Raw genomic sequence first — 9,508 nt, 5'->3', positions numbered from 1 at the left:
CAAATTTAACATCGGTAATAAATGAAAAATAGTTGAAATCCACTGCACTTGCAATAATGTCAATAAAAATGTAATTCGGTGACTTGTACTATCAGATCTGATGCACAAAGTAAAAAAAAAGTGGTAAAAAATATACGACTCTTTATCGTACACTGCACTGTAATTGACAAATAGCACTCGATGTCTTTTTAAGCTTAAGACCGATCGTATCACGAAGCATGCCCATTGTTATTGTCTATTAATTGAAGGCAACACATGGAGGATTTTGTTCCCTCAAAAAAAATGTTTCCAAGATACTACAAGCATTGCCTTGATTGCATTATGCAATTGCATGGCAAATTATTACATATGAAAAGGCACTTGGAGGTGACCATTTAGGAACTACTGCAAAAAACACATATTTCATACCCTTTAGGAACCATGGGTGCATAAAATATTTCAACCCTTCCCCATCTAATATTCATAGCTCAAAAAAACACATATTACATATGAAAGTAAGGTCGTTGTCCCTCACGGGTCGACGACCTAATCAACCGTGCAGGTGGGATAGGGTACCCCTCATTCTTATAAATTCCTCTATCTCTAGGCCGTTTTTCATGCATGCCATTTTATTTTAGGCTCAAGGACCTCTAGCTCTAGGCCACCATGCTACAAGAGATGCAGAGAGTATACTCTTTAGGTGGCGTTTGGTTCACTGGCTATCTTTGGATGGGCTGGGGATAGCCAATTTTCCTAGGGATTCGACTCGTTTGGTTTGAGAGCGGGAGGGGACGAGGATAACCAAATACCTCTGAATATTCCTTGCAACATTAATTAGTAAGACAATAAAATGTATCAAAGGGATAAGGGAACACTTTCATGGATTGGTCTGAAGTGTTGCTATGCAAGCTCAGTTATCAATATAGTAACGCATCAGCTGCATTAGTTGAAAATTCCTGTAGCGAAATGGAACAGCCGAACTTAGTGGTGGGTATTGTGGTATAGCAGTAGCCTGATGATGATCTCAAAAGGTGCAAGATTTCCTTCATGCATGAGATTCTTGATCATTGTACTACCTGAAACAGGCTGACATTAGAAAGATATCTATACAGAAACTGAGAGCAGATTGTTAACCTTGCTCGGATTTGACTTCTTCGCAAAGAAGATCGCCAACACTCAGATGGGCAAGCCCAAAATGGTTCAAGATCTAAACATACTCAATACCTTTGCCACTGCCTCGCCCTCCTGCACCAACAATATAAGCCATTGACTGTTCATCTCAAAGATTTATATGGCTTCTATGGTGTATGCAAATCTCAGGCTTATGACCAAGATAAACTTGGTAAATAATGCAACTTATCATCTACTTCACCCTCAAGCTTAAGTAATGTAGTAGACAAATTATCGTGAACTGCAGTAAGTAGAGTAGTAGACAAATTACCATCGGCCTGGTTATGCATGCATGAGATGAGAGGGATGGATTTTAGTAATACATGTACTTTATTTTGACCCAACCCTTTTGTCACACTCTGCGCGAACTTCTTACCAGAATGGTTATTCACATAAATCTCAACAATTGGTCCGACATGCCGTCTAGAAGCAATGCAACATGAATCCTCTGATAGTCATTTCTATGGGGAGGATATTACAGTATTCGTTGAACAAATCATACGTGATACATTTGATGGTCCTTATGCTCATATTGGTATTGCCTTGGAAATTATTATCCAGTGCACCAATTTAGTGGATCCGCTTGTCAACGGGGCAATTCACTCTGGATATCTAGAAGATGATATAGAAACAAAGTCTCAAATAATTAATTTTAAATTCTCCGCAATCTGCAAAACGGACAAAAGTTTGAAAATATCAATGAAATATTATCTAACTACAAAATATTATCTATCAAAAGAAAATATTAACTATGTTAGAATCTTTCAGTGATAATGTATGTACAACAATTGCTATTAGAAAACATCCTAAAACATAACAGATATTATTATTATTTCAGAATACCCCAAGAAACTCCTTAACTCATTATGAGGATTATCATTAAACATTACTGATATTATTGTGTCACTTTTATATACTAAAAGATAGTTTCAAGAAATCAGAAGATGTTTTTTCCTTCAACAATTTTAGTAAGAAAAAACATCTTTTGGCATGGTACTTTTATTTACCAAAGACATAAAATACTCTAGTACTTTTGTCTGTTTCATTTGGATATTACCTAAAATAATGCACATATTTATTAACATATATGGCGTCACATTTGTGGAGAATCATTCAACAAAATGGTGTTCGAAGGAAGCAAGAACATCTGATCACAATCATGCCTCAACAGCAGAATCACATGATAGAAGACAAAGAGCTAGACAAAAGTTTTCTTTCATTTTTTGGCCTTTCATTTACTTACCATAGAGCAAAAGCACAACCAGATGCCAAGAACGTACCCAATACAGAATGATACATGTGCATCCATTGCAGGACTTAGGAGCACCATGCCACACTGAACAAGCCTTGAAACCAGAGTAACCGTCAGAATTTGGAAGACAACTAACTACATCCCTTGCCTATATGTACACCAAGGAGTTAATTCCTCAAGCCTGCAGAAACAAAACCAAGATCGGAATAACAACATCATTCCAGCTTATGTAGACTTTTATCTGCTAGAACATGGTTTACTTCAACTCTTACTTGCAATTGTGATATCCTGTAAGGATACAAAACATCTTAGTAAGATTGACAGAACACAGAGATCTGAATTATATATATCGAGAACATGTACCCTATCATTTGGAATTGTAAGTGTACCGCAAACTATAGCATTCGGTGGCAAGGGATATGTTTGTCATGGAACGGCTTGATCTAGGATGATGGAGGCTCTGGCAATGGAGCAGTGAAGGGCAGGGCCTGCCAAGACAACGACGAACATGGGTTTATAGAGATTCTCACCTTGTACCCGATCTTCCTGCCTCCGCAAGCTTCTCGACCTGTCTTCAGGATGCATCCTCTTCTTCCCCTCCTCTCCCAGTCATGTTTGTGGTTCACTACAGTATATGCAAGTATGCAACTGTATGCACAAAATTCAAGTTCAGAACTTATAAATAAATGTTGCATTGCATGTGAACTCAAGAGATAAATATTAGAAATTCAGAAATAGACAAACTTAATTTCTGGTTCAATCAACACACAAATTCGAAGACGAACGGGAAGAGGGTGAAGCCGGAGTCAACGGAGATGACATGGACCTTGATAATGAATCTCGCGATATCCACCATTATGTGAACGATCATGCTGATCTTGCAGATGGTTACCCATTGTAGGTCTGCTGTTCTACTATCAGCGGCTATCGCAAGCACAGGCCGCGCGCCCCGCCTTTGCGGTGAAGCACTGCCGCCCCCACCAGGTAGCCCGACAGCATGCTGGCCGCCGTCACCATCGCCACAACTCATCCCATGTTGATGCATCAGACCGCGGGAGGCCCCTGGCACGGAACAGAGGACTTGGATGGAGATGGAGGGCTGGGGGATAGGATGGGGTAGGGGCGGCGGCGGCGACGACTGTGGCATGTGTGCATGTGGTTTTTGCCCTAGATGGTTCTGCGCGTGTGGGAGATGTAGGAGAGAGGAGGAGGAACCGGAGGGTGGGCTGGTTTTTCCGGTTCGTACTGTTGAGTAGGCTGGACCGGAGATTGGTTGGGCCAAAAAACGGAGGGGAGGTGATCGTGTGAAGGGATCGATTGGGGAGGTGGGAAACGAATGAAGCGAACGAACGACGTACGTATCAAGATATTAGGAGTAGAGATAATTCTGGTGCCATCGCACAAGCCCAGGAGCCGAGGAATCACCACCAGGTCAGAGACATAGATCAAAAATTCCTTTCATATCGATGCTTGTGTAGCATAGTTCCGATGTAAGTCTTGCGAGTACTTTGGATAAGTACTCACCATTACTTCAGTACTCTTTTCATCTAACCTGATTACTGCAATAGCTGTTAGCACCACGGATGCAGGTTCCCCCCGATGGTTGGAGTTCAACGTCGAGGAGTAGTTCGAAGGTACCAAGCAGGAAGCCTGCGCCTTTTTGATCTAGAGTCATTGTTTGTTTTTGCTTTCTTAAGGAACCCTTGTATTTATCTGTACTCAGACCTAACTCTTGATGTAATATTGGGTATTAGACCCTGGCTTGTCATACATTTTTTATTTGTTTAAATTTGAGTCCTAGAGTTGTGTTATGATATTATACCTATCTTGATCGTGCATGTTGTGTGGATGTTTAGTGCACGATTAATTTTGGAGCGTCACAAGTTGGTATCAGAGCCGGCTGTCTGTAGGAACCCCCTTTGCAACTCCTTGGTCGAAGTTGAGTCTAGTCCTGAAAAACTATTTTCTAAACTACTAACTGTGTTGTGTGGCTTTCGGGCCCACGCCACCTATGGATGGGATTAGGATATTTTATTTCGCATCTTTACTCTGGGTTCCGATCTCTCTCCTCTACGGGTTAACGATTTTACTAACTCTAACTTTAGGTTCTCGTAACTACTTCCTACTAGAGAGCCCATCATTCCAAATGACCATTTCATTCACCAGAAGATTCCAAAGACCCTCTTTGACATTTTCCCGAGACCCATGTGCCCACCACTTTTGCGATTATCTACCACCAATAAATACATATGGATAACTGCATATCCTTGCCGTTCATACCTTCATTCCCCATTGCTCTTGTTATTACAAGATACATCTAAATGTTCTTCGACTTTTCAGGAATCCCTTGTGCCAATACCTTGCAGTTCTTTGCCACATGAATTTCCCTATGAATAATTTCTCACACTTACCAAGGATCCGTTCATCCCTAGGTGTTCATGTGTTTCACAAGATACTTTCAAATACTATACGATCTTCCGAGAATCCTCTGTAACCTATTGCCCTAGAAAGTCTTGCCTGCGTGCATTATGGTTACTTCCATATGTCTTGCTGTCGGTGCAACAAACCCTGGGTCTATTGCCCAGACCGTGCACGGGCCTAAAAGAGCGAGATTGCAATTACCAAGACAAGGCCAAGCACAAGAGATCAGTTCTACGAGAAATCAGAGTGCAAATCAAGAGGACCAAGTCAAGCCAAAGGAAGCAAGATACCATTAGGGGAAAACCTCCCTTGCCGGGCAGGCGAGCCTGGCGGTGTCGAGGTGGCCCCAAGAGTAAGCATCAAGACTGTCCCGATAGGCCTGCCCAGCACAACAAAGGCAACCACCCCGCCAAGGCTCCACTGCTCCACCTCACAGTGACGCAAGTCATCAATCGGTGCGGTGTCAAGCCCCCAAGTGACTAAGTGGCTGTTTCTTGCCACATGTCATCCACTTCCTATGGAAAACACCTCCAAATGACACCCGTCCAACAATGTTTCAAGAAGACGTGCAAGAAGGTGGCAGAACAGCCCGGCAAGGCTTGCCGGGCATTCCATGATGTGACACTAAGTGGCACATTTTAATGCGATCTGCCCTGTCTGCAGAGTTAGGTATGATAGCATTGTTTGCTATCTAATCAGTGCATAATGACTGATTTGCCACTGTGGTGACCCCTTGATCTATAAAAGGAGGCCATGGCAACCATAAAAGGATTCGGACCCCTGTACACTCATACGCGCGTAGCTGCTCTTGTCCCAAGGAAACTCTACTGGGCAAGAGCGCTACGTTTCCCACCACAGTCCACTATCAATCCACCAAAGCAGGAGTAGGGTTTTATGCCTCGCAGCGGCCCGAACCTGGGTAAAACTGCCCGTGTGATCTCTATCGTGTTGCGCGATGTTCTCAGCTCTTTGTGCAATGTGCTCATTCCCCCTGCTGAACCAAAAGGGGCTCATGGCCCCATAGGTGGCCGTGGTTTTCCACAACATCTTTGGCGCGCCAGGTAGGCGGATAGCGCTTGCGTGAACCCAAGAAGCGTACGTAGCGCGTCATCTTCGTCATCATTTTCTTCATCGACGGCTCCATCGACCATGGTGCCCAAGAAGAAGCCCGGTGCCGCAGCTCACCCGTCCACCTCGAAGGCCCCGTCGCATGCGGCCGCCGATGCCGCAGGGGCTTCGGGGACGCACAGGGGTGTGGACATTGCGAGAAACATGGTCGACACAGGCGGCATCATCACCAGCTCCCTTGCGGCCGAAGCAGGAGCATGAGGCACCGGGGAAGGACAACGTCAAAAGCGCACCAGCGGCAACGCTCCTCGAGGTACCGGTGGAGAGATCATTCCGTTTGCACCCCTCCACCCAGCCAAATGGCACAGCCGCGGCGGCGGCGCTCGTTCTTGGCCGAATAGCAACACTCCGGCCGCTCCCGCTGCGGGTGTGACCATAGGGCGTGCAACACCCTCAGAGCGAGCTGACCCAACCGCTGTGCCCAACGGAACCGCAGGTCCTCAAGCACCTCCACCTCATCACGACGCCATCCAAGCGGCTAGCTCGCAACGAGGAGAGCAGGGTGTGGCCACTACCGGCACCGTCAGGAGTCGAGCGACATTGCAATCTACATCATCATCACCAATGCCAAGCACCGCCTCGGAGGCCATGGTGTGGGCCCAATTGCTATTGAGATTTCCGCTGGCAGCCAATCAGATGGATGAGTCGCGAGCCACCATCCAAAGCCTGATTGGTTTCACTAGGGGGGAGGATCACAGCAAGCTGGCCCGTGACGGCCTCCCCAGGCGACGATAACGGCGCGCGCTACTGGCCGTACCGAAGGAGCCACCCCATGATGCAGTCCCTTCCGCGGCAGCCAGCGCGGGAGCCACGCAACCAAGAACCCGACAATGTCTCGATGGCCTTGTCCGACCCTCGAGCGCGTCAAGGCCAACGGCGGTCCCCAGAGGACAGGCAGAAGGAAGGCGCGCGCGTCACCATCGAGCGACGCCGTGGCACCCTCCGCCAGTCTGATGGGCGCGATGTCCCCAACATCGATGAGCTTGAGCTCGGCGGAGGTGGGTACCTGCCTTTCGAGGCTGGGTGCCCTGCCTTCACCCGAGAGCTACGGCAAGTCCGTTGGCCATCTGCCCGCACGTTCAAGCCAAAGATACTAGAGAAGTATGATGGGAGGCTAAATCCTGCAGAGTTCTTGAGCATCTACACCATCGTGTTCAAGCTGCCGGGGGAAGAGATGAGAAGGTGTTCGCCGATTACTTACCTTTGGTACTCAAGCCAAATGTGAGGTCTGGCTGATGCACCTATCGGAGAACTCCATTTCAACCTGGGCTGAGCTATGCCACGAGTTCATTGGCGCCTTCACCGGTGGCCATCAAGAACCAGGGCGGCCCAGTGACTTGCAATTTCTCCCACAAAAAGGAGAGACTCTACGGAAGTACATGCAGAGGTTCAGCCGAGTCCATAGAAATATTCCAGACATCCACCCGGCAGCTCTGATAGCTGTGTTCCAGTCCAACATGCGCAATCGACGGATACGTGCCAAGATTAACATTTGATTGCCCAGGACCATGAAGGAGCTTTACACTTTAGTGGATAAGTGTGCTTGGGTGGAGGAGGGGAGGTGGCTCCCCTGAGAAGAGGATGGCGTCGACATTGACTCAGAGGATGATGATGAGGCCACCAATCAGAAGAAGAAGAACAAGAAGCGCAATAAAAGGCGCAAGGATAACACAGTGATGACCGTTGAGGGATCGGGCACGCCTAATACTGGCAAGAAGGCCAAGACGGAGGTACCCGACAAGGTAGTTGCTGCGTGCACTGATTGTCGAGAGGCCATGACTGCTGAGAAGGCCGGGAAAGGTGATGGCCCGTACTGCAAAATCCATCGGACCAAGGGCCACGATCTATAGGTGTGTCATCAGGTCGAGCAGCTCGTCAAGAAGCAGAGGGCTGAATATGAGAAGTGTGGTAAAGAAAAAGGTTAGAATGGCGCTGGCGGGAAGGGTCGAGGCGACGAAGCAGGACGCCCCGACAAGGCTCCTCGGAATCAAGGGAAACCCGCCAGGGGCCGTGAGAAGGAGGATTGAAGTGATGAGAGTGATGGAGGAGATGAAGAGGAAACTAGCGAGAAGGAATTGCAGAAAGCCACTAATGCCTTGTGCATTGACGGAGGTGCATCTCTGCACTCCTCTCACCGCCAACTTAAACAGTGGGCGCTTGAAGTCACTGCCATGGAGCCAGCGTCAGATTCTGGGAGGCCGCTCAAGTGGTCCTGCACGCCCATCATCTTTGACGAAAAGGATCACCCTGGCCGCACCACTGTGGGTGCTTGCCATTGTTGGTCTCACCAACAATCCGCAACCTCAAAGTCACAAAGATGTTGGTTGATGGCGAGGCCGGGTTGAATCTAATTTCTCCAAAGGTCATCCGCAAACTCCAGAGAGCAGAAGAAGAGCTTGAGGTTATTGGCACGTTTCAAGGAGTCAACCCCGGCAGGAGTCATCCTAAAAGGAAGATTACATTGCTAGTGACATTCGTGGGAGAGTTGAATTATCTGACTGAGAAGGTTGTGTTTGATGTGGTCGACCTCCCCCTACCGTACAATGGGATCCTTTGTCGCCCAGCTCTGGACAAATTCATGGCAGCATCCCACTATGCCTACAACACCTTCAAGATGCCCGGGCCGGTTGGCATCATTTCCATTCCATCAGACAAAAAGACGCAATATGTCATTGTATTCCCGCGACATATGCCAAGGCGTGGCTTATCATGGATGGGGACAGGAGTATGTTGCCGGGCTCTAGAAGCGGGAGTGAGCGAGACCTCGAACGCCTATGAGTCATACCCAGGTTCGGGGCTCTCCATGTAGATAACACCCCTAGTCCTGCTCTGCGGGGTCTTCGCATGATGACTATCGTCAATAGAGTAGCTACAAGAGTGCTCCTTGAGCTGTTTCGGCAAGGCTAGCTCCTTCTCCTTTCTCTCTATGTTTGTGTAAGCTAGCTAGGATTCTGAACCCTCTGCATGGGTGATCCTGGGGGTTTTATATAGGCCTACCCCCAGGGGTACAATGGTAATCCGGCCGTATGTAGGACCCGGCCGTCAGTGTCTCTGGGCTCCGGCTTCTCCGCCGGCTGCCGGGGCCCACCGCTTGGTGGGTCTCGATGACTGCCGGGAACTCGACCGACAGGTAGGGCCCGCCGCCACCGGGCGAGGTTGACTGTGTTATACTGTAGCCTCAGGGGGCGCATGGCTATAGTCCTGCCGTCTGGCAGGCGCTTACTATAGCCACACCCCGTCTCCTCAGGTTAATGGTGCACAGACTCCAAGGGGAGGGCTGGCCGCCTGCTAGGAGTCGGCTCACCCCCGAGGCCGCCTGCTCGGGGTTCACCGTCTTCTGGTGGTCCGCGGATAGGTAGTGACACGGGGCTAACCCGGTGTAGGCCGATCTTTCATGATTGGAGTGGATTCCCTCAAAGAACACGACGAACACGGGGAAGAACAAAGAGAAATCACAAGGGGAAACACTCAAGAACAATTCCAACCACACATCCACTAGACAATCAAACATACAAGATCATAAGTTACATGAACAACAAAAGGAAAGATACAAGGTAA

General features: G+C 47.9%; 1 long non-coding RNA gene across 1 annotated transcript; it reads right to left on the bottom strand.

The window, feature by feature from the left end:
• Positions 1-294: 294 nt before the first annotated feature.
• On the bottom strand, positions 295-3,615 carry LOC119276050. The gene is made up of 4 exons (XR_005136263.1): positions 3,228-3,615; positions 2,932-3,049; positions 2,393-2,582; positions 295-1,817 (listed from the first exon to the last, which is right to left on the bottom strand). It is a non-coding gene; the product is annotated as an uncharacterized LOC119276050 (long non-coding RNA).
• Between the last annotated feature and the right edge of the window lie 5,893 nt (positions 3,616-9,508).

Source organism: Triticum dicoccoides, chromosome 3B (genome assembly GCF_002162155.2).
Source record: "Triticum dicoccoides isolate Atlit2015 ecotype Zavitan chromosome 3B, WEW_v2.0, whole genome shotgun sequence".
NCBI lineage: Eukaryota > Viridiplantae > Streptophyta > Magnoliopsida > Poales > Poaceae > Triticum > Triticum dicoccoides.
The sequence above is the reverse complement of the archived record's forward strand: the minus strand, read 5'-3'. Positions and strand labels throughout refer to the sequence as shown.